This window comes from Pleurodeles waltl, chromosome 8, assembly GCF_031143425.1.
Source record: "Pleurodeles waltl isolate 20211129_DDA chromosome 8, aPleWal1.hap1.20221129, whole genome shotgun sequence".
Taxonomy (NCBI): domain Eukaryota; kingdom Metazoa; phylum Chordata; class Amphibia; order Caudata; family Salamandridae; genus Pleurodeles; species Pleurodeles waltl.
In genome coordinates this window covers 80,179,990-80,207,235 of record NC_090447.1, presented here as the reverse complement: position 1 = coordinate 80,207,235, position 27,246 = coordinate 80,179,990, and the positions used below count along the sequence as shown (strand labels likewise).

At 47.4% G+C, this 27,246-nt stretch overlaps 1 protein-coding gene across 1 annotated transcript in view; it reads right to left on the bottom strand.

Moving 5' to 3' along the window:
* Positions 1-27,246, bottom strand: part of PDE2A (phosphodiesterase 2A) — a 1,588,440-nt gene that overhangs the window by 1,067,971 nt on the left and 493,223 nt on the right. The gene's annotated exons all lie outside the window — the stretch shown is intronic.

Sequence of the window (27,246 nt, the reverse complement as noted above, 5' to 3'; positions counted from 1 at the left end):
TTCATGGTACTTTGGGGTGGGTGAATTCTGCACAGTTCGACAAACGGGCGGAAATAGGCATGCCGCGCTGCTTGTGCTGATTTTTAGCGCCGGGAGCTCATTCTGTGCTGAAAAATCATCACAAATGGCACCACAAGGCACGCCAGAAGGCGCTGCTTGTCAAATTGATTTTGCTGCCGCTCGAGTAGATCTTCTACTCGAGCAGCAGCTTTCTGGCCGCGAACAGTTCCAGCCATCTGCAACCACCCCCGCTGCGGGAATACTGCTGTGTGCCCTCCCAGCATCTGAAAAGCACCCTAGGAGATGCCAAATCTTGCTTGTGCGCCAACTTACCATTGAGCAGAAAAGACTCCACCACGTGGCACTTGTTGGAATTTGACCGGAACTCAGTGTTACAAGTTTAACGCGGAGTGGCCAAAATTCCGTCAACTCCACCGGCGGAGCAGAATTTATTGCCCACCCCTAGGTCATATGTGACTCGCAGGGGCATTTCTTGGTGGACCTATCTGAAAAAGTGGGTGAACTACCACAAAGTCATATGTTTGTGGGTAGTCAGTAGTCACAAACCCCATTTCAAGAAGTGTCCCTCACTGCAAAAGAATGCACATTTATTGAGGTCAAGATCACATATTAATCACATAACTCCCAGAAATATTGCAATGGCACCTTTTTTTCATTTTTACTAGGCATGCTTTGTGAAAGAAACATTTTACCTATAACCCAGCTTCCTCTGGAATACCACTGGGTTGCTGCTTAGTTTTTAATTTTATTATTTGGTCAATAATCCAAGAAAAAGTTTCATTAAAAAAAAAATACTTATTAGAATCGCATATTTATTGATCATCAAAATGCAGATTCAGATACAAAAATATGCTTATTAGAAAGGTTGGTTTAAATAATGTTGGTTTTAGATAATTGTTCAACTTTATGAATGTTTAAATTGCACATTGTGTGCTGAACACAAGAAACAAGAAGAAGAAATAATAGAACATAAATTGAAAGTTTTTTATATTACATTTACAAATGTACTTATTAGAGTACCTGCGCGGGGACCATGGGCTCTGATGCAAACGAGGAAAAATGGACCATCCTGGTTCCCTGGTTGATAGTGAAAGACAGCCAATGACAGAGAGGGATCCTTGCACCCCTAGACCCTGTTGCTACCACACACCTGCTGCGCTAATTATATCTAAGCCCCAGGTGGTTATCTGGTTTTGGAGCCAAATATTAAGAATATCTGGCTCAACATCTGACTTTGGTTTAAGGATCAATCTTATGACACCAACAATAAGAGGGACAAGGAGGTTGGTGGTCCAGTGTACTATCTCCCAAAATGACTCATCACACAATAAATGGGTACACTGTTCCAAAAAGAAATAAATCTAGGGAAACTTAAAAGTTCAGGAGCAAGAGCCCTCACATATCCAAATGGATGCCAACCTTTTTACGGGAGAGCATGCCAGGGTAGGTAATATTGACCACGACCGGCACCAAAGAATAGTGACCCTTTGTGGCATGCTACTTCCCAAGGGGCCCCCCCTATGATGAGGGATGTGCGACTTTTTTTGTTCCTTATTTTTGACAGACAGTTTACTTGAATGTAAGGGACTGTAACTTATACATACACAAAGTCGTTTTGTATTTGTTTTAAAAACTATTTAATTCCCCTTGACTTATTATGAGTCAGGAGAAGTCCCGTTAACTGTTGGTCCTGAAGAAGCGTCATAGGATCTGTATAGACCACCGTACGCGAAACATGTTGACCATGTCTTAGGGATAGGTGATAATTTCCCGTATCTCCATGTTTAGTTAGAAAGTGGTTGAGCATGAATCCTTATTTTCCACTTTCCTTGTGTTTTTAATCTTGGTCTTAGCCCTGTCTTTCTGACACATTAAATAGTGCTGATTCTTGTGAGGCCTAGAACCAATTTTAACCTATCACTCTCCTGACAGAATTAGTGCTTGACCTCTACAATTCTCTAGTGAGTGTTTATCACAACGGCAGCCACTTATAAAAAGATCTCCGGCAAAGAGCCCCCGAACGGGGAGCCCGTCAGATATTGCAGTGCCAGTCTGACAAAGAGCAACCCGATGACGAAGCATGACACCCATTTGGATGTGTGAGGGCTCTTTCTCCTGAACTTTTAAGTTCCCCTAGATTTATTTATTTTTGGAACAGTGTACCCATTTATTGTGTGATTAGTCAATCTTATGATACACCTTGAATTGTTGCACTTTGATCAAAATTTCAATGCTTACATTCACCAAACGCACACATCTTTACCTTTAGATGTAAAGTTGTAACACACCTGGATTCGCAGTCGCCTAAAAAACACACACAATCTCACACACATGCCTAACCCTCTCTTACCCATCCTAATCATGTCAAATCTTGACTACAGCTCCTTAACCAGTGTGTTGAACCCTGAGCTTCAATTCACACCTGGACCTTTCTGCCAAACCATCCGCAGAAGCCATCAGGACTAGGACGATCTTCGAAACAGTTCAACTGATGCCCACACAGCTAGCAACCAACACTCCTCTAAACTTACCTTCTCTGCCTTTGTTTCTCCAGCATAAAACACCCACAGAAGCCTCGCTAGCTGGATCAATCACTAGAACAAATTCCGGGGTGACCAACCATCCACCACAACATCTTCCCTGGCTTGACAGGCCTGGGCAATGACTGCCACCTAGGAAACAATCACCCACTTCATTAGGACCAATCCATCAATCTCTGCCCTAGATCAAGTATCAAATAAAGCAACCACTGAAGGAGGAATTACCAGGGACCACCCCACAGAAATGCAAAATCTCAGAAATTGGAATCATGCAGTACATTTTAACAAATTTCTGTGGCCTCACCTATGAGAGGTACCACTGAAGTAACTTAATGCAGAAGATAACCAGCAAACTTTGTTCATGCACAGAACCACCTTTCCTGCTCCCTTATCATAAAAAGATCATTGTACAAGAACAGAGTCCACAGATAGGACCTACTATTTAGCTCCAAACTGGAGTTCCTATTCATCAGGTAAAAACTGGTTTGAACAATGGGCCTCACTTATTATGCATGAGACAATTCCTATGAGGTACTTGACCCTATGCAAAAATAACCAAAGAAGGACAAGTGGCAGGGGATTCGCTGTCGGCCATAAAAGTATTTTACCAACTGCCACCCTCAATGACCAGACACCACAGTAGTGCGGGTCCTTACTGATTTGTTGTTCACTTGACTCAAACCTTTTTTTGCCTTTTTTCTTCTCATCTACCTACTTCTGATGAATTGGCAGTCCTTATCCTCCGGTTCCTCGATGCATCATCACCATCTGACAATATAGACTGTCACTTATTACTCCAGAGGTTGATTGACATTGGAATCCAAGGAAGTACACTGACCTGCATGAAGACCTTTCTTGTGGAAGCTTTCCAAATTGTTACGCATCCAACATTCTGTACTCCATCTTTTACCGATTGTGTAGGCATCAACCGCAGCTAATGAGCACCCATTGACCTCTGTCTTCTCTAATGTGTGCCCATCAGATATAGTTAATACCTTTAATCTCCCGGGCTGCAGGTATGCAGCTTGATCAACCAAAAACTAGAAAAACCATCATACCTGGTGAAGTCAGGAATTACCAACACTAGAGGGTATTAGAAAGTTGGATGCTAGCGATTGACCAAAGATAAACTCCTCAAGAACAGAGATCCTAACTTTCAGAGTAATGCAAAAGTATGAATTCAATGAATACCTGGCCTAAGGACATTAGATTACAACCAAACACCTCTACAAAAGCAACAGACATAGGTATGATCGTTGTTTGCAATGTCCCTCTTCAGCAGATCAACCGAGTGACAGAAAATGCATTCTTGTCCATGAAGATCCTTTGCATCACGTTCCCTCACCTGGGACTCTCACAGGGTCATGACATCAAGAGCTCTTCGGTTAGCTACTTACTTGGCCCCCAAGAAATCTTCTCATTCGAACATGGGGTAAAAAAATCACTATACAAACAACAGACATTCAAACACACATGAAATTAAATCATCGTAATCGTGGTCTTTACTGCCCTTACAAAGTGCTACTAACCCAGGGCTGCTGGTGAGTAACCAGTGACTAGAACATTGGTTGCTCAAGGACAAACGTAGACACAGATGAGGAATTCCATAGGTAACTAGGAAAGTGCCCCCACCAGCCCTGTCATGAGTTCGCTGTATAAACTCCCTGCCTATTGCTTCTGTCAGAGAGTTCACAATACATTTTTTTCCACATGCTTGCAGTGTTCTGACAAAATTGTAAAATTGTAGTCTATATTTAAGATAGTCCATGAGGATTCCATTTTGAAAGTGATCATCAAAGTCCTGAGTTTTATTCTCGCCTCCACCAGCAGACAGTGCGGTTTCCAAGGTAAGGGGGAGATGCGTTTCTTGTCATGCGTAATACGAATGGCTCTGGCAGTGGAGGTCTGAAACGACTGCAATCCCTGTTTCTGTTTCTAAAGTACCAGTTTAGAGAATGTTGTAGAAATGTGTTGTAAGAAAATTAATGGCTGGTTGACTGGGGTGTGAGCCCTGGTCAAGCAGCGCCCACAATCCTTGTCAACATGAGGCACAAGCCAACCCTAAATTAACCTGTGCCCAACCCTCTAGTAGCTTGGCACAAAGCAGTCGGTCTTAACTTAGAGGCAATGTGTAAAGTATTTATGCCACACTTCAAACAATAATAAAGTGAAAACACAAGACAAATAATTCCACACTATGTTACAAACTATTAGAGATTTCTTTAATAAAAAAAAAAGACCAAAATTACAAAAATCCAATGAGTACAAAAGGAGATATGCTATTTTAAAGATTTTAGTGCAAGTAGTGCCAAAGCACAAAGTACCAACTGTGATTAAGTGATCATGCCGGACAGTGACAAATTCATACGTTTAGGCCGGCCGTGATGGAGCGTTGGCTACCTACAGGGACCAAGTTATACCTACTCAACAATGTGTCTTAAATCCTGGTTTACAGAGTGTTGCAAGGATACACATCAAAGATGCTTTGCACAGCTGAACCATTGGGTAGGTTCTCAAGGTGTGGCAGGGCTGTGGTGTGAGGTCCTGTGCCATCGATTAGGATCCCGTCAATGAATGCTTGCGATGCAAAGTCCTGCATCAAGGATGTGTCACTCAATCGAGGCGATGAAGCTGGTCCATGAAGCTGTAAACCTACAATGCAGAGTCCAGAGTCATCGCTGAGGGTTCTGTTGATGAGGGGTTCGAGGGCATGCACCAAGGATGCGTCATCCAGTGGTGGTTCTGAAGAGACTGCGGAGGCGAAGCGGGGCTTTGCAACAGGTCCAGCCGACACAGCAGCAGTGATGCATGGGTTCTGCTCAGGGTTGCGCCGGGCAGCAGAGGACATAGGTTGGATTCGCTGGGCCCAGTGAGGCTGGCAGAGCACCTTAGGCTAACTTCCGAGGGTCAAGGACTGTGGTGGTACCACTTGGCAGGATAGACTCACAAATGACAGAGTCCAGGTGCTGGAGTCAGTAATATGGGACCTTTCTGTCGCAGAAGCTCAAGTCAGGAAGCTAGTCAACTAGCCCTTGGAGTGACTCTGGTGATTCTGGGTTCAAAAGATTCAGGTTCAGTCCTTCTCACCCAGGCAAGAGGGCAGCAGGTCAGCACAAGAGCGCAATAGTCCTTCAGCAGTCAAGCAGTGTCAGTCCTTTCAGCACCACAGCAGTCCTTCTTCCTAGCAGAGTATCCACAGGTCCAGCAGTGTATTGAAGAGTTGCTGTCAGAGGGCAGTATTTGTACTTATGTTATCCCATGGGAGAGATAGGTCTTGTAGAAGTATAAAATGAATATGGGTTTTCTCTACCAGGATACGTTAAACTTAAAAGTACATGTCCAACTTTTCAAATATATGTCCCCCTGCCCCGTGGGCTGTCCAGGGCCTACCCTAGGGGTGACATCTGCATTAAAAAGGAAGGCTTGTGCTTGGCAAAAGAGTTATTTTGCCAGATCGAAATACCTGTTTAAAACTGTGCACAGGCAGGCCTGAGATGTGTTTAAAGTGCTACTTACGTAGGTGGCACAACCAGTGCCGTTTGCACACAAGTAGCATTTAACTTACAGGCCCTGGGCACAGGTGGTGCCACTTTACTAGGAACATCCATGTAAGCTAAATATGCTAAATGGGTATAAGCCAGTCTTACCATGTTTTAAGGAGAGGGCACATGCACTTTAGCACTGGTTAGAAATAGCAAAGTGTGCAGAGTACTAAAGTTAGCCAAAATGAAGTCAGCAAAACAGGAGGTCTGAAGGCAAAATGTTAGTGGAAAGCCACGCCCAGGATGCCAGGTCTTGCATGTGTTTTCAAGTCACTGATATTTCTTGCAATGGTGGCTCTAAGGTTTCCTGGCACCAAAGGACTCAATCTTCGCAGTAAGGTACCATAATAGTTCAATGGGGATATAGTATTGTACTCCACACGGTGTTGAGTCAAAGACTACAAACAATGCCTTTATCTTTTATTTAGGGGAAATAAGGGATTAAGGGCCAGATGTAGCAACGGGTTTTTCCCATTCTGTGTCAATGGGAAAATGTGTTCGTACATATGGCCCTAAATCCTTTTTATTTGAAAGAAGCCAGGGCCCAATTTTCTAGTTTTAAAAGAGAAAGAGCAGAGCAGAAGGCTCTCGGCCTTGAATTCAATAATTCTCATCCAATCATTACTCTTCCACAGTTGCATGATGAAAAATACTGAATAGATATGGGAAATGCCTACGTTAGAGCTAGGCAAAATGTAAATTATGATGGTGTAATCTGCGTAATTTCAGAAATTTTGCGTTATGCTTGTTTTATGAGATTGCCACAATTACGCCATTACGCCACTTCACATAACTGCGGTCCATTCCCAGTAAACGTTTATTGGGAACGCACTGGAACAGCGGAAGGTGAACGTCATTGTCCGTGGTGCTATTGTTTAAATGCGCTCCTATTTCATGCTAAAATATAGTGAAACGCGACAGGTTTCGCATTTTGTGTAATAACGCATAATTTCATGTAATTTGCAACAATTTCACATAATTATATGAAAGCAAATTATGTGAATTACGCACAACCCGGTGGAGATCTGGAAAGTGCAAAGATACTAAGTCAAGTAGTGTTTACTCTGCCTAGATGTGGAATGAGATGCCTCATTTCAACCCATGCTGAAGAAATGTTTAACCAGAGATGGTGAAGGTGGCAATGACATCCAGGAGCCCGGAAGGACTCTGCACGTTACTTTTACTCACTAGAAGAGAGTTTGCAAAAAAATAGTCTGAAGCATTACTTTTCCAGAGAACATTCAAACCAATCAGGTATTGCCTTATCTTACTCCAGCCCCTGCACAGTCCTAGCCTTCAGAAGGGATGATGGAGGGCATCATACTCCACCGAAACACAGTAACATCAAATTATGTGTGGAGCTCCCACCTGCGATATTCAAAATGGAGGACTGGGTTCAAGTATGGTTGTTTCAGTTCCTGTGTTAGGCATGAAAACAGGGCATCAGTTACCAGGAATACTTCTAGAGTTCAGCCATTTCTGTGGTAGGAATGTAGCCCTGTACCCAGTTGCGGCTCCCTGACCTCTAAAGAGGCAGGGCGTGTGCGGCGCGAGGGGGGGACATATAATAAAAAATAAAAAAATAAAAAAACTTACCTCCTCCATTACCGCAACGCCGCTCCTCTTTCCCTCGTCATCGCTCAGGCTGCAGACACAGGCTCCCAGCTTGCCCTGCGGCAAATCCTGACGCTGCTCAAAGCAGGGCTATGATTGGCTGGGAGAGCCCAGCCAGGGCGCTCCTAGGCAGACTGGGAGCCTGTGCAGGCTCTCTCCAGCCTGGCAACACAGCGCCGGGCTGGAGAGAGCACAGTGCGCATGTGTGTTTGGCCGGCCCAAGTCGGCCGGCCAAACACACAGGCGCCCTGAGGGGAGAGCTCTGTGCACTCCCCACAGTGCTCAACTCCAATGCCTCGCACCTTTACAAGAAACATAATAAACACAGTTTATTATCATTATCTTGTAAAGCTGCTGCTGCCGGCGGGGGGCGTCGTTCCTCCACCCTAATGGAGAAACTGCTGCTGCCTGTTCCCCAGAATCTTCGAAAGGAGGAACGAGTTTGAAACTGGGGGATAGCTGGTACATGAAAGAAGCTTAGGAAGGTTTTCTTAAAGATGGAGTCACTCATGCCTCATTAAGGTATTCTGAAATACAGTCTGTACAGCTAGAACATTTGAAAGTACAGGTACATCTCTTTTAGCCTCAACAAAATCTTTTTCACTCCTGTTTCCTGCCAGAATACACGAAATATCTTGATGTGTGATCTATAAGGCACCCCACCTGAGTGAACCTGAAAACCTTGCCTCTGAACTCAAAATGCCTGGTGGTTCACACTCTGCTAGGAGCACTTCACAGGTCACGCTCAGACCGAAAGACTTGCAAAGAACACACGTCAATAACCTTTACTGACATATGGACTGGAATTCTGGAAAAACACCCCTGTGCAGCTCAGATTTGCTCCTTCAGCCATGTAATTCATAATCAGATCTATAACCAGGACCAATGGACTTTATGAGATTGTGCGGCTACAGCGATTTTCGATTAATTATAGATTTGCTGCATTTGCCACATAATCCATCATCTGCCACATAATCTGTAGATTTTAACAAAAAAACAAAACAAAAACAAATTCCTAGGTCAAACGGTTCAAAAGTTACCAAAAAATGACGCGACACGTGTTAGCACGCAGCTGAGGGTCCTTTGCAAAGCTGGAGTGGTCTCCTTTCTGTTGCTTATTGATATATTTGGGTGTTAAACTAGTACCAATGAGTGCTACCAGTGCCCAGACAGTGTTACCAAGTTTAAATTTGACAAAATAATTAAGTAATACGGTTACAAAATGTGCCACATTATGCTGCATCATTTCCTTTTTCTAGACGCATAATTTACTCAACCCTTACGCATAATGTGGCCCTCGCCTGCCGCATAATTCCAGTGGCCCTGTTCATAACCCACCTCCTTACTATCAGCCTACCATTCATGCACGGCCTTCTGTTTCCTTCGTCACAGTACTGTGTTGTTGTAATATTTCTACCATTTACTGCCCTGATTTCTCATTGTAAGCAAGGCTGTCTGTCTGTCCTCACCTTAGTTACATATCCTGTTTTTATGTGCAGTGCACTGCTGATCTCTGATGATAAATCAACACTTTGTAAATACCTCAATGAAATAATAATAATAAAAACAAAACAGGATTTAAATATTATGAAAAACAAATGAGTTATTCTAAACTGAAACGTGAAAAGAACTTCTAAGTTAGGTTACTGATGCAAATGGCATGCATATTTTTTACATCTGGTTGGGATGGCATTTTAAAACAAGTCATGCATGTGTTTGATGCATTTAAAGAGGCAGTTTTCGAACCAGTAAAATTAATGCCCATCTCTGAATGTTACAATGCTTGGATGCCATCTGTAGAAGAAATGAGAGATGGCTTTGAAACAGGAGCGGCCCGTGGGGCACGGAAGGGGCGGGGCGGCGTGCGATGGGGTGGGGGTAAATTTAAATTTTTTTAAATTACACTTACCTCCTTGTTCGCACTACTTCATCCGCTTCTCTGCTGCAGGCCCCCAGCCTGCCCTGTGGCCAATCCTGACGCTGCTCAGGGCAGCACCAGGATTGGCTGGGAGCACCCAGGCTGGGCACTTCCAGGCAAACTGGGAGCTTGTGCAGGCTCTCTCCAGCCTGGCAACACAACGCCGGGCTGGAGAGAGCACAGTGCGCATGTGTGTTTGGCTGACCCGAGATGGCCGGCCAAACACACATGCGCTCTGAGGGGAGTGCTCTGTGCACTCCCCTTCAAGTGCTCGTCACCCCCCCCCGTGGCCCCACCCGTTTTCAAGAAAATGATAATAAACATAGTTTATTCTTTTCGTATTCTTGAAAATGTTCTGCAGCTGCTGGCAGGTGGAGTAGGGAGGGAGGGCAACGCCCCTCCGCCCTTATAGAGGAGCCGCCCCTGCAAAAATGTAGTCTTGTGTGCCTCTAACACCCCACCTCCGTCCCCTATAGAGTCGCTGAATTCCATTTCACACTCCTCTTTCTGAAAGAATACGCCCGGCCTACAAACCAGTAAAAAAAATCAAAAAAGTCCTGGCCCAACCCTGTGGCACTTAGAAGTGTTTGGTGGGGCCCACACCCTGCCAGCCCCTGTAACCTGATGAATAGAACGCAGACAGGCACGCGCAGGCATAAGATGCCAGGTTACAGACACACGCACACATGCACCCAAACAACCACACACACACTTTTTACGTCACACTCCTGCAGACATATTCGCAGAGATCAGGTCACATGTGCAAAGCAGGGGGACTGACACAGACCGACGGACAGTCACAGACGAAGAGAAACGCGCGCACAGCTTTCAAGTCAGGGGCCGTGCAAAGAGATGCACAAACGCACGCACTCAGGTACCAACCAGACACGTACAGACAGACACGCAGACAACCATGTTCACATATCAAGTCACAGGTGCGCGAGCAGGTGGAACAAATGGTGGCATACATGTTCACCAATACTATGTCATAGACGCCCACATGGCATGAAAGCCACACACACGCGGAAAGGCACACACACAGGCAAACACGCGCACATACTGAGATACCTGCTCACGGACGCGCACGCAGACACGCGCAGACACAGCCATGAAGTCACAGATGCCCACGCGTGCAGGCAATCAGACAGACAGACACAGGCAGAGATACCAGTTCATAGATGCCCACTGAGACAGGTGGGCACGCACACAAAGTGATACCTGGTCACGGATGCTCACGCAGACAGACACAGGCAGAGATACCAGTTCATAGATGCACACTCAGCCAGACGCAGGCGCACACAAACACTGATACCTGGCCACGGATGCGCACGCAGACAGACACATGCAGAGATACCAGTTCTCTTACACACACACACCCTCAGGTAGTCAGACAGACACATGCAGTCACATCAAATGATGCCAGTCAGACAGACGTACACATGCAGAGATACCAATTCACAAACTCCCATGCAACCGGTCACGGAGACACACACGCACACACACACTGTTACTAATGCCCACGTGTTCCGGTAGTCAGACAGACACATGAAGGCACATTCAGAGATGCTAGTCAGACAGATAGACACATTGGAGATACCAGTTCCCTGACGCCCCCGCAACCAGGCACAGAAACACACACATGCACGGACACACCCACACACACAGTTACAGGTGCCCGCGTGCTCAGGTTGTCAGACAGATAGACAAATGCAGGCACATTCAGAGATGCCAGTCAGACACACGGACAAATGCAGAAATACCAGTTCAGTGACACCCACGCAGCCAGCACAGAAACACACACACACTCACACACACTTACAAATGTCCACGCGCATAGCTAGACAGACACATGCAGGCACATTCAGAGATTTCAGTCAGACAGACGGACACAGGAAGTGATAGCAGTTCACTGACGCCCACGCAGCCAGGCACAGAAACACACACACACATACACACACACACACTTACAAATGCCCACGCGCGTAGCTAGACACACACATGCAGGCACATTTAAAGATGTGAGACTGACAGGCACATTCGGAGATTTCAGTGAGACAGACAGACAGACACAGGAAGTGATCCCAGTTCACTGACGCCCATGCAGCCAGGCACAGAAACACACACACATGCACACACACACTCACCCACACACACAAATGTCCACGCGCGTAGCTAAACACACACATGCAGGCACATTTAAAGATGTGAGACTGACAGGCACATTCAGAGATTTCAGTCAGACAGACGGACACAGGGAGTGATCTCAGTTCACTGACGCCCATGCAGCCAGGCACAGAAACACACACACATACACACACACACACACCTGTCCACGCGCGTAGCTAGACACACACATTCAGACAGACGGACACAGGGAGTGATCCCAGTTCACTGACGCCCCCGCAGCCAGGCACATACACACACACTCAGCTATCGGGTGACAAACGCGCCCAGAAGCAGACACAATACGTAAGAGGCAGGCTTGCGGCGCAGTCATGTGTCATCTCTGGAAAGGACAGGCAGCTGTGCGGGGCAGAGTCCCGCCCCCTTCCTAAGAATAGCGCCCTCTGACGCTGTGCTGGGGTGAAACATATCACCAGATGCCAGCGCGAGGCACAGGAATAGGCTCCCCCCGCTGGTGCACGCATGCAACGGGGGCTCGGCAGCCCGCAAAGCTCCCATCAATGTGCATCTGCTGCCCCTTGGTGCTCGGCTCGGAGCTGGGACCACCAGCTGCTGGGACCACCAGCTGCTGGGAGTAAAACTGTCCGGATGTCTGACGTGGAAACACCGAGCTGCTGCAACATGGGGAAGCGCGGGTTCCATAACATATATCTGCAAAGCACATCTTCGCCGCTTGGGGGGTCTTGAGACTAATCACAGATATTTAATGAGACCCAACTCAAGAGTTGTCGTTTTATGGACCTCGGGTGTATGAAAGACCGAGTGAAACTTCTGTTCACGAAGTAAAACACAAACCCCTGCAGGGATTCATCAGTCCACTGAGCAACCGTAACCGACTCGAAGCCCTGTGTACATGAGGTCCAACGCAGACCCCTGCAGAGGATGCATTAATCCAAGGAGCCACCTGACCCATCTTCAAGCCCGGTGTGCATGAGGTCAAACACGGACCCCTGCAGAGGATGCATTAGTCCACTGACCGACCGTAACCGACTCGAAGCCCGGTGTGCATGAGGTCAAACACAGACCCCTGCAGAGGATGCATTAATCCAAGGAGCCACCTGACCCATCTTCAAGCCCGGTGTGCATGAGGTCAAACACAGACCCCTGCAGAGGATGCATTAGTCCACTGACCGACCGTAACCTGCTCGAAGCCCGGTGTGCATGAGGTCAAACACAGACCCCTGCAGAGGATGCATCAGTCCACCGACCGACCGTAACCTGCTCGAAGCCCGGTGTGCATGAGGTCAAACACAGACCCCTGCAGAGGATGCATCAGTCCACCGACCGACCGTAACCTGCTCGAAGCCCGGTGTGCATGAGGTCAAACACAGACCCCTGCAGAGGATGCATCAGTCCACCGACCGACCGTAACCTGCTCGAAGCCCGGTGTGCATGAGGTCAAACACAGACCCCTGCAGAGGATGCATTAGTCTACTGAGCAACCGTAACCGACTCAAAGCCCAGTGCACCTGTGGTCAAACACCGACCCCTCCAGTGGATGCATTAGTCCAAGGAGCCACCTGACCCATCTCAAAGCCCAGTGTACATGAGATCAAACCAAGACCCCTGCAGAGGATGCATTAGTCTACTGAGCAACCATAACCAACTCGAAGCCCAGTGTACAGGAGGTCAAACACAGACCGCTGAAGCGGATGCATTAGTCTACTGACCAACCACAACCGACTTGAAGCCCGGTGTACATGAGGTCAAACACAGACCCCTGCAGGGGATGCATCAGTCCACTGACCGACCGTAACCTGCTCGAAGCCCGGTGTGCATGAGGTCAAACCAAGACCCCTGCAGAGGATGCATTAGTCTACTAAGCAACCATAACCAACTCGAAGCCCGGTGTACAGGAGGTCAAACACAGACCGCTGAAGCGGATGCATTAGTCTACTGACTGACCACAACCGACTTGAAGCCCGGTGTACATGAGGTCAAACACAGACCCCTGCAGGGGATGCATCAGTCCACTGACCGACCGTAACCTGCTCGAAGCCCGGTGGGCATGAGGTCAAACACAGACCCCTGCAGAGGATGCATTAATCCAAGGAGCCACCTGACCCATCTCGAAGCCCGGTGTACATGAGGTCAAACACAGACCCCTGCAGAGGATGCATTAGTCTACTGAGCAACCATAACCGACTCGAAGCCCGGTGTATAGGAGGTCAAACACAGACCTTGCCGGGGTTTCATCAGTCCACTGACTGACCGTAACCTGCTCGAAGCCCAGTGTGCATGAGGTCAAACACGGACCCCTGCAGGGGATTCATCAGTCCACTGACCGACCGTAACATGCTCGAAGCCTGATGTGCATGAGGTCAAACACGGACCCATGCAGAGGATGCATTAGTCCACTGACTGACCGTAACGGACTCGAAGCCCGGTGTACTTGAGGTCAAACACGGACCCCTGCAGAGAATGCATTAGTCCACTGAGCAACCAGAACCGGCTCAAAGACCAGAGCACCTGAGGTCAAACATCGACCCCTCCAGTGGATGCATTAGTCCAAGGAGCCACCTGACCCATCTCAAAGCTCAGTGTACATGAGGTCAAACACAGACCCCTGCAGGGAATGCATTAGTTCACTGAGCAACTGGAACTGGCTCGAAGCCTGGTGTACATGAGGTCAAACACAGACCCCTGCAGAGGATACATTAGTCCACTGAGCAACTGGAACCGACTCGAAGCCCGGTGTGCATGAGGTCAAACACAGACCCCTGCAGAGGATGCATTAGTCCACTGACCGACCACAACCGACTCGAAGCCCGGTGTGCATGAGGTCAAACACAGACCCCTGCAGAGGATACATTAGTCCACTGAGCAACTGGAACCGACTCGAAGCCCGGTGTGCATGAGGTCAAACACAGACCCCTGCAGAGGATTCATTAGTCCACTGACCGACCACAACCGACTCGAAGCCCGGTGTACATGAGGTCAAACACAGACCCCTGCAGAGAATGCATTAGTCCACTGAGCAACTGGAACTGTCTCGAAGCCCGGTGTACATGAGGTCAAACACAGACCCCTGCAGAGGATGCATTAGTCCACTGACCGACCATAACCAACTCGAAGCCCAGTGCACCTGAGGTCAAATACCGACCCCTCTAGTGAATGCATTAGTCCAAGGAGCCACCTGACCCATCTCAAAGCTCAGTGTACATGAGGTCAAACACAGACCCCTGCAGGAGATGCATTAGTCCACTGACCGACTGTAACCGACTCGAAGCCCGGTGTAAATTAGGTCAAACACAGACCCCTGCAGAGGATGCATTAGTCCACTGACCAACCGTAACATACTTGAAGCCCGGTGTACCTGAGGTCAAACACAGACCCCTGCAGAGGATTCATTAGTCCACTGACCGAGCATAACCGACTCGAAGCCCAGTACACCTAAGGTCAAACACCGACCCCTCCAGTGGATGCATTAGTCCAAGGAGCCACCTGACCCATCTCAAAGCCCAGTGTACATGAGGTCAAACACAGACCCCTGCAGAGGATGCATTAGTCCACTGTCCGGCCATAACCGAAACGAAGCCCGGTGTGCATGAGGTCAAACACAGACCCCTGCAGAGGATGCATTAGTCCACTGAGCAGCCAGAACCGGCTTGAAGCCCAGTGCACAGTAGGTCAAACACCGACCCCTCCAGTGGATGCATTAGTCCAAGGAGCCACCTGACCCATCTTCAAGCCCGGTCTACATGAGGTCAAACACAGACCCCTGCAGAGGATGCATTAGTTCACTGACCGACCGTAACTGACTCGAAGCACGGTGTACCTGAGGTCAAACACAGACTCCTGCAGAAGATGCAATAGTCCACTGAGCAACCGGAACCAACTCGAAGCCTGGTGTAGATAAGGTCAAACACCGACCCCTCCAGTGGATGCATTAGTCCAAGGAGCCACCTGACCCATCTCGAAGCCTGGTGTACATGAGGTCAAACACAGACCCCTGCAGAGGATACATTAGTCCACTGAGCAACCGGAACCGGCTTGAAGCCCGATGTACATGAGGTCAAACACAAACCCCTGCAAGGGATGCATCAGTCCACTGAGCGGACCCAGCTCCAAGTCTAGCGCACCTGAGGTGAAATACACACCTGCTGGGGGTGCACCGGTCCTCTGAGCTAACTGAACCGGCTTGAAGCCCAGTGTACATGAGGCAGTGGCGTAAAGAAACTGGAAGGGGCTCCCCTGCACAGAACACGAAGGGGAGCCCCCTCTGGACTTGCTCAGTCCAGGTGCTGTGTTGAGGGGGCTCCCTGGAGCTCGGGGTGGTACTAAGAAGGAGCGAGGGTGTTAAAAGAATAGGGCAATGCGTATGTTGCAGAGAATATAGGGCCAGATTAACAAGGAACTGGTGCGGTGCTGCACCAAAACTGGCAATGCCATGCTGAGTTAGTTCTGAAATGCAGGGATGTGCCATATTTACAAAAATACAGAGCACCCCTGTGTTAGCGCTGGTGCTAAATTTAGCTGCCAACACAGGCATCCTTGCACCAAAGTGTAAAGATGTCTGCGTTGAAGGGAACGATTGTTTATGTGCGGGAAGGTGTCCCCTCCTGCACATAAACAATCTACAATGGTGATTTGGCACTTCTATGTCTGCTGCAGAATGCAGCACACACAGAAGTAACAAATCGTTATTATTTAATGATTGTTTATGTGCAGGAAGGTGTCCCTTCCTGCACATGAACAATCATTTATGCAGAATGCAGCACACATGGAAAAAGCAATAGAGAAGAGAAATAAAGGTATTTCTCCTCCTTGTGCCATGCTAACGCCACCCTGGGGTGGAGTTAGTTTTGCAGTTGCCACAGATTTACAAATTCTTGTAAAACTGAGGCAGCGTTAAAAGCAATGGGTGTTGTGGTGGAACACCCACAGCAACACCCACTGCACACCCCTCGGCCACAGAAAACGTCATCGGAGGGGCCTGTATTTACAAGGCGGCGTTAAGCCACAAAAAGTGACGCTCCAGTGGCTCTCGGGGCTTGTAATATGCCCCGCAGTCTATAGAACAGAAATACACTGGCGGCATTTCATTTAAAAGATTGTTTCCGTTTCATTGAAATCTAGCAAATATGTTCAAACAAACGGACCTCGGCCTAAAACACATTTAAATTTCCACCGATAGACGCCTAAAGATTGATTAATAAAAAGCATAACGTCCCATCGTTTCCTTGGATGAGACGCCAGGCCAGTGTCCTTTCATTTAGACTTCATTTTCAATGGTCCCTAAATGACCATTACAAATATTTAAAGTAACCAGGAGACACCATGTGGCTTAAATAAAACTCCTAAATAAATAACTAAATAAACACAAATCACATCTGCAACATCATGATATGCACAAACCATACCGCTAGCCCCCGCAAGATCCTATCAGGTCAGTAGAATCAATTTCTCCAAACAACCTTTCGGTGGTAAACTCCCAGCCTCCTTCTTGCTAGCCATTGTCAAAGAGTCATCTAGGGTCTCAGAACTTCAGAAGTTCTTTTTTGCCACCTTAATTTTTGACAAGGCCAGTTTCTTTACATTAGTTATGGATCTCATTTCAGCAAACAAATCTCCCAATAGAATTCTACGGCAAGGGGTGGAGATGGGAAGAGGGATGGTGCTAAAGTTCATTTGAGCACCGCCACCACACCTGAGACCCAACGGTTCATTGTGGGCGCTGTGCAGTTACTCTCCCATTCACAGCACATGCTGACGTCATCCATTGATGGAGTTTGTACCTTGTGACAGCGACTAGCGAGATTCTGCTGCTGACACCGAGCAGGAGAACCCCAGATATTCCCAATTGTAGCACCCGGAAAGCACTATACGACTTGGAAGAGTTGATCGACACAGGTCACATGGGAGCGGAGCCATGCGCAAAGGTCCCAGTTACGTACCATGCAATGCGTGATGCATTTATGATGGGAAAGCCACACCGGGACCACAAATCGATTTGTCGATGGTTGCTTCAAGGCTCTGTGTAGAGGCCGGGTTGCTGGAAAAAGCGGGTTAGTCTTGAGTTGAGTTTTGATGCTCCAGGAGACTTGATATTGTTAAGAAGTCCTTTGAAAGGTCTGGTTGACCGTAATTGCCACAGGTGGCAGAAACATCTAAGTGACAGAGAAAATAGATCTTCAAAGGAGGTTTTATCTCTTTGTTTCACTGTCGGATAAATTGTGAGCTTCCGCTGAAAAGTCTATCCCTGCTATACTGCAGAGTTTGCGCATGGTTGGGTTTTTCTATGACGATGAGCTATATGGAAGTGATAATCGTTGCTTATAATGGGAGTCAATCGAGGTGTCTTATCAGAAGAGTGGTGTGGTGTGTATTATGGGTTTGGCTGAAGAGCCTGGTTATGCTATTTTGAATTATTTTGCCTCCATTCAATCCTCTTCTTCAGAAGACCTGCATCTAGTTCTCTGATTATGCGTCTACTATTGTATGGATACATAAATCCCTGTACTTTTCCGCGTGGATGACTGGCAGCTTATTACGAATGGTTTTAGAATGCTGACTTTGTTGGATTTCTTATTACACACTTTGTTGTTGAATATTAGAGAGAATAACTAGAGCTCTGTTTTGTTATTTGCTGTTAAGATGTCATCTAAGTGAAGGGCTTTTTCCTAATGCTCCGCCTCCTCGCCTGGGCATCTGGCGGTGGAACAGCGGTAGGCATTCCCACCCACTTTCTCCTGTCTCTCCCAGGTCTCCACAGCGCTGAGGGAGATGGGAGAACAGAGGAGGCACTCTTCCTACGCCAACCTCTTTCTCCCCTGCCAGCTTGGATCTCTCCATATGTTCTGGAGCATGGACAGATGATTTTAGGGGTCCTATACAACAACAAAAATGAAAGGGTAAATTTGAATAATGGGAATAGTATTGACCTTGGGGTTCTGAGTGACAAAGACAACTTGAGCTTGGGTCTCGATGCCTATCAGATGCCAATCAGAATCCCCGGTGAATAATATCCCCATTATCCACAGTAGCCCACCCTCAGTCCTGTAGGTTAACCATGGGTTTTGACTTTGCTATTGGAGGGATCTTGTTATCATGAAGGTTGCTAGGCTGGTAGTCCAGGGGAAGTGAGTTCAGTTGCTATTTGGAAGTAACCAGTATTAGCTCTTTCTTGTTGCTTTTCAGTCTCATGTTAGACACAGTCCTCTAGGTTTTAAAAGTGCGGAGAGAGTGGTGTCGTCAGATGAGTCTCCGCCGGACTGCTGGAGGATCCCATAATCCCAGTCTATGATCAGTTAATGATGGCTGACCTCTCCAAGTACTGTCTTCTGTAGTTCCCACCTGCCTCAACATCCTCACCTGTGTTGAGAAGGTAGTCAAAGTAGTTAGGGGAAAGGCACGTGCCATGAACAGCCCTCTAAAGAATTTCAAACCCACGATTGTAGATTGAATCCACCTCTTGAAGTCGAATGACTGCCACATACCCGTAACCAAAGGGCTTTAAACAGGAACTGGCTCAGGAAGGTGACTGGGCACCATCCTGTCAATGAGTGAGAGCCAGTCCACTTCACTATAATATCATCAATATGGCTAATCCAGGGACCAGAAGAGAAAGACTGAGGGCATGTTTTAGATCTTGGCGGATGGAATACTCCATCACAAACGTGATGGACATCCCGTCTGCTGTATCAAAATCCCACTATATCCTATGGAGTTCGTAATAAGGCGGACAGGATATCCATCAAGTTTGTGACAGAGTATTCCATCCACCAAGATCGAAATCAGGCCTGAGACCTCTCTCTACAGCAACATAGTTAATCTCAGATTCCAGGAACTGGACCACCACTGTACAGTACAATTTTACACAGGGGGCTGCACTAACTCACCACGGCAAACAATACATTTGCACCATCATCAAATGCTTGTTCAGTGCAAATGTTATCACTGTGTAGATGACTCAGTGCAAATGCCAGTAGAATCTGGTTCTAGCATTTGAAAGGCTATTATATAGACATCTGAGTCTATAAGAGCTGTAAAATAGAAATTACAGCAAGTTGTACTTTTGTTGCCAACTTCGAGAGCTACTAAAGCTAGAAATCTCACTTGCAATAGCTTAGCATAACCGACCTTCTCCAGTCCCCTCTGATAAAAAAAACAGTTCCCTCTGATAAAAGTGTATTTTGAGTTTTGCCCAACATTCCAGATCAAGTTCACTGGTAAATTTAGCAATAAACCAAGAACTACAATGCAAAACAACTTTCCACACAGGGCCCCACCACCTTGGACCAGCTTTGCTTGGGAATGTGTGGGCGATGCCCAGTTGTTAAGGGGCAGTAAGGTAGCTCGGTAAACAAAGGGCTCACTGCAGAGATGTGTGTGCCATGCGGGCCTCAGAGCCACATTCCTGCAGGGTCAAATCGAGAATGAGTGACACCTGGCATTTACACCACGATGAAGCAGCTTAGATGTAGTAACAGGTGGCATTTAAAAAAACAAGCATTTGCAATGCAACGGGTCGCGCATTACGTCGAGTTAAAGCTATTAGCGTCGTAAACTCCTAACCGGACTTTTCTTGCCAAATTAAAGGGAAAAAAAACAAAAGCAATCACGCTGTGTTCAACACAGCGCAATCGCGCTGCGAAATAAAGAGAAAAAGTAGTCCAGAAACCATATGGAAAACATGGAGCCTCGTATGTTTCCAGGAGTTTACCGGTGCTCTCGAGGAGGGCTAAACACTGGAAAAGGCATGACATATGTATGCCTTTCACAAATGAAAACAAGCGGATTTTAAAAGGCAAGCCCACGAACCAATGAAAGTGACTGACGTAACATGGGGGTGGTTAAAATCCCCCTAAAGAGAGATTAGAAGAGGGACGGAGCGCTTTGCGCTCGCCCCTAATAAGTTTGGGGAGTTAGGTTCGCCTGTTGGAAAGCTCTTTCTTTTCATTACAGCAAACTTAAGAAATTCCAGAAACACACGAAAACCCAGCCTTTTCAGCTAAACTTTGACCTAGTATTACACCGTTTCTGCCAACTCTCTCTACAATGTGTAGTGTTTCCTTGCCTCTGTCCTCATCTCCATCCTCTCTTGTCCAAACAGAGCTTTGAGTCAACTTACAGTGGCCTCTAGCACAACACCATATAATAAATAAAAAGGCCCATGCCCACTTGGTCCTATAAATCCTTACATAATCAGCTACCCTAGGTGACAGCCAAGGGGGTGTTTTTAGCACAGAGGACTTTGTCTGTTATCACTTTCAGCCGAAAGTGTCATTAAACAGCAAGGACTTCTCTCTCCTCTGAAGAGTCAAATTACTCGTCTCACTGCTCGCTAACGTATGGACTTACCTTAGGGTTATGAGTTCGTCATCCAAGTACAATGCAACCAGGGGCATATTTATGAAAGGCTTGCGCCACGGAGTTTCCGGCGGCGCAAGCCTCTCAACCATATCCAAGAGGCCACGCATAGTGACTTGCCGTGGCTGTGAATGGCCTCATAGACGTGGAGTGGGGCAAGGCAGTGCAGGTCACTGAGTAGCCTTCCTTTGCGTTTAGGCAGGCATTTCATGGGCGTTGCGGTGGGTCTTCCCATGCAACACCCGTGGATTTTGACGCTGTCCCAGATTTACTTAATAACGTAAACCTGGGGCAGCGCCAAAACCATACGCCTCCTCACAGCAGGCGTAACTAGGAGAAATATTTTTATTTCTCCTCCTTTTTCTCCACTTTCCATACGTGGTGCTTTCTCTGTACCCTTCCTGTATAAAAACAATCCTGCATGCAACGTGGCATGGTGCAAGGGTGTCTGCATTGGTGCCAGGCAGCCAATTGTGCGTCAGCGCAGGTGGAAGGACGGGAATGCACCGTATTTCATAAAAACAGGACCTTCCTGCCCTTTCACATTGGCGTAAGGCAGCGCAGCAGGAAGACTTGCAATGTTGCCCGACGCCAATTCCTCGCAAATGAGTGCCCCAGTTCCCAATGAGGATGCCCTACACAGAGGTCCATTAGCGGTGAAATCAGTAGCAGCGGGGCCCCCTAGTGCGCCCCTGAGTGGACTCAATACTGCTCTCCAGCTCATGAAGATGGAAAGTGAAACTGAAAGTAAACAGAGCTCTAACAACCGGTGTGCCCAGCGCATCAGCATTACCCAGGAGGCAGCTGAACCCAGGCGCGGAGCTTTAGTCAGTGCACTATGGGGATGGAAGTCTGAGATTTCCCAACAAGCAACGTGGTGTAGCCAACTAACATGGATAAAGTGGGCAGCAGCCACTAGACGGGGTAATGGACAGAGTTAGAAACATTAGTTTTGATTCTTTAGAGAAGATTGGTCACAAACCCAGATCTAGCGCCAGCAGCCCAGGCTTAGGGGGGCAGCGAGAGCAGGGCTCGTGGTCTCCCAAGCCCAGAGGCCCAGATGTTCTTCACAGCCCTGACCTCAGGAGGGTGAATTCTCTTCTGGGAATCAGGTAGCACAATTGTCCCAATCTACTATACACTTTTTTTTCGCCTCCTAAACCCCTGGATATATCCCTCCTCAGTGATAGAGCCCATGGCCATCCCCTAGTTGCCCTGAACCCCCCTGCCCGAAGCCCCCCACCGCCCCCACAGCCACTGGCAGGTGGAACATACAAAGCCCAAGGTGGCACCAGGCAGAATATAGTAACACGGAGGGGAGATGGGTTCAGAAAAAAGGCAGCTTGAAGGACACTCACAACAAGGCATGGAATGCACCAAGCAAAATCCAAGCCTCAGCAGGATGCATTATGCCCCAGCCCTAGACCTCCCAAGGACGTCTGCTGCTGTATTAATAGATTTTAAACTTGAGAGCTGCCATCTTCATTAAGAGGCAGACTACGTGGCTATGCCACTAGAGGGCACTAGATAACAGGGGTTCTGTTTCCATAAAGCACTTTTTTTTATACTTGGGAAAAGGTGCTTCTGGCACTTGGCAAAAACAGAAGAAGTGTCCAGAGGGCCCTGCATTAAGTTTTTACTCAGGCCTTGCAAAAACGTCTGACAAACTTGCAAAGCAGGTCAGGGAACCTACGTCAAGTGAACGCAGGGAGCAGGGACAAGTAACCAAAGCGCTATGTGCTCACAGTGCTAAGCACCACAATATGTGTTTTCAACGCAGCTCCACTCAAAGCATCAGAGAATAGAGGTACCAGCAAAACACAAACTTATTAGCAAAGTTATGAAAGATACCAAAGGGGTTGTTCTCTCGACAGAACATTCTGGGTTGGTAAGAACAGAAACAAATGGGACAAAACTCCAGAACAGGTTGTGTGACTTACTCAACCAGGAGGATATAGAAACAGTGGGGAGAAAAAAGTAGCACTCCACTCCACCCCAACAGTTTTACTTTGGGGGGGGGGGGAGAGGAAAGGGTCTAACATTATTAATTTAGAAAAAATAAAGAGTCGCACAAAAACTCTGCTCAGCAGAGAAAGTTTCCCTGTTGTGTTCTCAGATTAAAACTGTAAAAAGATGCAATACATTTACCAAGATTATAATCTGGGCCACTAGAATTTTGTGGTCGTACTGCTGCAGCGATTTTTGCATAATTGTAGATTTGCCGCATTTTCCACATAAAACAGCATCTGCCAGATAATCTGCAGAGTTTAACAGACAAAAAAATTGTTTCTGGCTCAAACGGTTCAAATGTTAGTAAACACACAGAGACACATGTTGCCGCACAGTGGAAGGCCCTTTCGCAAGGGTTGACTGGACACCTTTCTGTAGCTTGTTGCTATTTTTGGGTGTTAAACAGGTACCAAAGAGGTACAATTAATGCCAAAACCGTGTTAACAAGCTAAAAAATGGTAAAATAATGAAGTAATAGTATCCCAAAATGTGCAGCATAATTTGGCTTTTCTTGTCGCATAATTTATTCAACCCTGCCGCATAATTTGACCCTCCCCTGCCGCATAATTCCAGTGGCCCTGGTCATTTTGTCTTAAAAATGGCGGACTCCCACAGTGACGCAGTGGGAGATCAGGACAGTTGCGCAGTGGCACATGCAGGGTGACAGACTGACACAGTGGTGCAGGTCCAGAGTTGCACAGTGTGTCACAGGACCTCGGTCGCACACTGCAGCACACAGATCTATAGGTATTTTTGTACATAAGCACAACTATACTGTTACTGAGCAGACTGACAGCTCCAGGATGCTCAGTGTGGAAAACTTCACATCACTCACTTCCACGTGTGACTTGTAAGGCAACCCTTAGGGGCGCCAGGTAACCCCCGACCTGTGCTGCTGCCAACTGCCTTGCCCCTCCCCTCGTCTTGACGTGGTGAGGTTGGATAATATTTCTAATTTCCTCTCCCACTAATTAACTGAGCGATCTGCGTCTCTGCAGCGGCCTCACTCCACAGCCTTCACCATCCCGGCTCCGGGGGAGACTGAGTGCAGCAATGCTGCCACCTAGCGGCGCTCCCGAGGGTCTACCAACTTGTCTCTGGGCCCTTCCCATGGGCACCACCTATGCTTAAAGAGGCAGCATAAAACGAACTGTCATGCAATCTAAGAGACAGGTTTCAGCGACACGTGCATAACAGTCAATTTCCCAGGTCCATAGTGACTAGGCCGCCCAGCCCAGGGTGTTTTCTTATAATTCTTGTACTTATATCCCGAATTCCTGAGTTCCAGAACCTTAATGGAAATAAAAACAGTTTACTGCATAGCTGCCAAGTGTCCCCGGTCCATGCGTGATGTGCTGCTCCAGGCCAGTTTTTTTCCTTTGAATTCTGGGATTTGTAGTTTATTTATTTCATTATAAAACAGGACTACAAGTCCCAGAATTCAAAGGAAAAAACCTGGCCTGCAGTAGCACACCAGGAGTGGACCTGGGAAACTTGGCGACTATGTTACTGATGAAATTGTTCGTAGTCGTACCTTTACCTAGGAAAAGTACGGGTTCAGCTTTTCCCAGAAGCTATCTCCACCATTGCTAAGATGACCCTTGACCCAACTCGTCAGTGTAAAATGACGTTTTGCACCTCTTGACTGATGCACATGCAGCCCTGCCAAGCTACCCAGCTCCAATCGTGTCTTCGTATTCCTGTTGTTACCTGTGCATTCTGGGGCTTGTAGTCTTGTTCATCACCTTATAAAAACAGGAGTAGAAGTCTCAAAAAGCAAAGAAAAACAAGACTATAAAATCTTATTCATCATGGATCTGGGAAACTTATCGATTGTCAAATTCACTTTAGGATTGGGGCAAAAATGTTTGGGTCCATCAAGATTCATGAGACTGGCCCAGTGTATGGGGTCGGGCCACAAAAGAGGCAAGTCAAAGAAAACAATACATTTCCAGAAAACAGCCTGGCGAGATAACGTATAATTGTGCAGTGTGTATACTTTTTCAACACTTGTGTGCTTTGCATTACAGTTACCAGGTGCCCCCATGTCACCAAGAACAGAAAGCTCCAGCCCTGGTCTTTTCTTTTTACAAATCATTATTTTCAATAGGTACCAGTTTAATTGGGTCAAACGAAGGGGGCAGGACTCAACCCTCATAATGCATTAGATACCCTAAACCCTGGGCACAGAGCACTTGGTGCTGGGTGATAGGGAGTCATCTGATAACCTTGCATGTTATGCCAATAAGGCACAACAATATGGTATTGTTTTCTGGCAGGAGGTGGGGTTCAGATGCTAGAATGAACCTTCAAAGAACTAACCCCACCGGGTGGTGCACCAGGTCTTATCAGGTGCTGACAAGTGTCAGGTGTGACAGGGGCAGCCAGTCCTGAGGTTTTTTCAAATCCAACTACATTTTGCATTAGAGAATTTGCAGATTTGGTTTTCCCTATCTGAAGTGTGGAAATACTACCTTGCAGCATGCAGAATGAAGCTATAAGAATGCACACAATATTTGAAGCCACGGATTTACAGTGAAAAATACAATTCACTGTGGAAATTGGAATCTTAAATGTAATTGATCCAGTAGATCTAAAGTAGCAGATTACAAGGATCTGTTAAGGGAGATCACGAGAAACATGGCGCAGCCTGCCAAGTTTCCCAGGTCCATGCGTGATGAGCTAGTCCAGCCCACGTTTTTTCTGTGATTCGGTGACTGACAGCCTTGTTTATTTCACTATGATGATGACCCAGGGAAGATGAAGTCGCCTGACAGCCCTAGTAATGGGGCCTGTCAGGAAATGGCTCCTTGGCATGGTTACCCCCTGACTTTTTGCCTTTGCTGATGCCAAGTTATGATTTGAAAGTGTGCTGAGGCCTGCTAACCAGGCCCCAGCACCAGTGTTCTTTCACTAAAACTGTACCTTTGTTTCTACAATTGGCACACCCAGGCATCCAGGAAAGTCCCTTGTAACTGGTACCCCTGGTACCAAGGGCCCTGATGCCAGGGAAGGTCTCTAAGGGCTGCAGCATGTCTTATGCCACCGTGGGGACCCCTCACTCAGCACAGACACACTGCTTGCCAGCTTGTGTGTGCTGGTGGGGAGAAAATTACTAAGTCGACATGGCACTCGCCTCAGAGTGCCATGCCAACCTCACACTGCCTATGGCATAGATAAGTCACCCCTCTAGCAGGCCTTACAGCCCTAAGGCAGGGTGCACTATACCATAGGTGAGGGCATAGGTGCATGAGCCTTAGACATTGTAAGTGCAGGGTAGCCATAAGAGTATATGGTCTGGGAGTCTGTCAAACACGAACTCCACAGCACCATAATGGCTACACTGAAAACTGGGAAGTTTGGTATCAAACCTCTCAGCACAATAAATGCACACTGATGCCAGTGTACATTTTATTGTGAAATATACCCCAGAGGGCATCTTAGAGATGCCCCCTGAAAACATACCGACTTCCAGTGTGGGCTGACTAGTTTTGCCAGCCTGCCACACACCAGACATGTTGCTGGCCACATGAGGAGAGTGCCTTTGTCACTCTGTGGCTAGTAACAAAGCCTGTACTGGGTGGAGGTGCTTCTCACCTCCCCCTGCAGGAACTGTAACACCTGGCGGTGAGCCTCAAAGGCTCACCCCCTTTGTTACAGCGCCACAGGGCACTCCAGCTAGTGGAGATGCCCGCCCCTCCGGCCACGGCCCCACTTTTGTCAGCAAGGCCGGAGGAGATAATGAGAAAAACAAGGAGGAGTCACTGGCCAGTCAGGACAACCCGTAAGGAGTCCTGAGCTGAGGTGACTCTGACTTTTAGAAATCCTCCATCTTGCAGATGGAGGATTCCCCCAATAGGATTAGGGATGTGCCCCCCTCCCCTCAGGGAGGAGGCACAAAGAGGGTGTAGCCACCCTCAGGGCTAGTAGCCATTGGCTACTAACACCCCAGACCTAAACACACCCCTAAATTGAGTATTTAGGGGCTCCCAGAACCCAGCAAGATAGATTCCTGCAACCTGAAGACGAAGAAGGACTGCTGACCTGAAAGCCCTGCAGAGAAGACGGAGACACCAACTGCTTTGGCCCCAGCCCTACCGGCCTG